This window comes from Miscanthus floridulus, chromosome 18 (genome assembly GCF_019320115.1).
Source record: "Miscanthus floridulus cultivar M001 chromosome 18, ASM1932011v1, whole genome shotgun sequence".
In the NCBI taxonomy this organism is placed as follows: Eukaryota; Viridiplantae; Streptophyta; class Magnoliopsida; order Poales; family Poaceae; genus Miscanthus; species Miscanthus floridulus.
In genome coordinates this window covers 66,758,092-66,760,672 of record NC_089597.1, presented here as the reverse complement: position 1 = coordinate 66,760,672, position 2,581 = coordinate 66,758,092, and the positions used below count along the sequence as shown (strand labels likewise).

At 41.3% G+C, this 2,581-nt stretch overlaps 1 non-coding gene across 1 annotated transcript; it reads left to right on the top strand.

Moving 5' to 3' along the window:
• Positions 1-326: 326 nt before the first annotated feature.
• On the top strand, positions 327-433 carry LOC136524906 (small nucleolar RNA R71). The gene has a single exon (XR_010776254.1). It is a non-coding gene; the product is annotated as a small nucleolar RNA R71 (small nucleolar RNA).
• Positions 434-2,581: the final 2,148 nt, after the last annotated feature.

Sequence of the window (2,581 nt, the reverse complement as noted above, 5' to 3'; positions counted from 1 at the left end):
ATTACTTTGCTTTAATGACTTGTGCATAGGCGTAGTGTTGGATGGCCTCTCAATCTTTCTTGAAGTTTGCATGTTCCTCAAGCTTCTTCAGTAAGAGGTCCATCTTATCAGAGAGTGCATCTACCTCATGAATGGCATGCATTCCTCTCTTCTTGGGTTGGAGTCATTCTTCATTCTACCCTTGATTTGTCACCATCTTTTCAATGAGCTCTTTTGCTTGTGTGACATTGAGTGAGGTGAACACTCCTCTTGTGGTAGCATCAAGGTGACTACGGGCCATGTTGGTTAGCCTATGGTTGAAACCTTGGATCAGGAGCCATTCTTTAATCCCATGGTGAGGACATTCCTGAATGTACTCCTAGAGACATTCCCATGCTTCGAGAATAGTCACGTCTGCTTGTTGTTGGAAGCTTGGAATCTTTCCACGAAGAGCAGTGGTTTTGCCCATCGGGAAGAATTTCTTGAGGAATGCATTGCCATAGTTTTCCCAAGTGGTGACAACCTCAGGATGAGCATAAAACCATTGCTTTGCCTTATGGAGCAAGGAGAACAGGAAAAGGAGAAGACAGATGGTATCTACTATGACTCCCTTGATGGCAATAGTGCCACACACCTCCATGAAGTGTTAAGATGTGCATTTGCATCCTCATGGGACTTCCCACAGAATGGGTTAGCTTGCACCATATTGATCAGCGCTGGCTTGAGCTCAAATTGGGCATCTCCCAACTCAACTTGTGGTCCCATGGCTACACGAGCAGCCGACAGATCCGAAAAGTTAGAGATCGCCTTCTAAACCATAGCTTGCTTGAATGTTGGAGTGGAGCCTCCTTCCTTGAGTGGGTCCAAAATCGAGTTGAATTTTCGAGGCAAAACTAGGCGGCGTCTAGAATTCCTTTGGAATTTCTTAGGATTTTCAAATGTGGTTGTTTAGAATTGAAAACCACTCATACAATGCATTGCTTCACAAAAGAGAAACAAAGGCAAGGGGTAAGCCCCTACAACTAACCGATAACTAAATTGATGGCAAACTCTAAATTCAACTTTATTAAAATTTCTAGGCTATGCTTTCCCCAACAATGGCGCCAGAAATGCTTGTTGGTATTTCTTATGGCTATTGGATAATTCTGCAAGCGCATAGAATATACCGCTGTAGCACTTCACCAGGGAGTATTCCAAGATATCATTATTTATTTTATCTCAAGGGAAAGTGGTAGCTAGAAATAGTAATAAAAGAGAGATCCTTGTATTTACCACAACTTAGCTTCAACTAGTGTAGGGGGTAAATGAAATAGGATAGGAAGGGATAATGCAACAAGCCAAGCGAAGATAACTAAATGTAACTAGCAAGTATAGCTAGGTGGGAGGACAACGAGTGAGTAAAGGATTCCTGTGATTCTATCTTTACTTCTATGATTCTACCTTAACCATATAAATGCAAAATATAGATTGAATCCATGCAACAAGCATACTAGGCAGTAGGTGAGACAATAGGAGACAAAACCTCTATCCAAAGCAGCTACTATTTTACTGGAGCCTTACCAATTTAAAAGCTTACCTATAAACATGTGGTGGGATACAAAGACTAGACATGGCTGTCACCACCTACTAGCTACCACAAACAATCCATGCAACAAAGTGGCAATCAAGGCAAGATAGTGTATAAGCACCACTCTTACACCGTCTCTTACTACTCTAATTGTGTGCACAAGCCAACTAGAGCACCCTATGACAGGCGATATCGTAATACTCATGTGGGCTTCGACCACAATCTAATATATAACACATATATGCTAAGGATAGATCACAACAATACTAAAACAAGTATAATATTGCACAAAGTAGAGACTAAGTAAAGTAAAGAAGGAATATTATATAAATAAAGTAAAAGTCTTACAAGGAAAGGAAAGATACAAGAGCTATACCAGACTCTCCAGAAACCGCGAGCATGCTCGACTCGACTCTAACTCCCACACTAGACTACACTACTAAGAGAGTGGAACTACACTAATCTTCACTTGTAGCTTGAATGCACCATGAATGGAGAGGGTGTGTGTGAAAGGTCCTAATATGGCTAGAGGGGGGTAAATAGCCTATTTAAAAATCTACAAATCAACTAGAGCAATTTGATTAGTATGACAAATAGCGAAATGCAAACTTGCTCTAGCTCTACAAGGGTTGCAAGCCACCTATCCAACAATTCTAGTTGCAATGATTACTAGGCACACAACTTGCAATGTTACTACTCACTAGGAGCTCTCAATCTTGCTACTCTAAAGAGCTCCACTAGATGAACATAAAACAACAAAGCAAGCTCTCAATTCTAATTACACTAAAGAGCTTGCCACAACTAGTTTGCAAGAATATAAATGAGTGAGTAGGGTGATTATACCGCCATATGGAGGAGTGAACCAATCACAAGATGAATACTAAATCAATCACCGGGAGAATACCAAAGGGCAAGAGACAACCAATTTTTCTCCCAAGGTTCACGTGCTTGCCGGCATGCTAGTCCCCGTTGTGTCGACCAACACTTGGTGGTTCGGCGGCTAAGAGGTGTTGAATGAACCTTGTCCACACAATT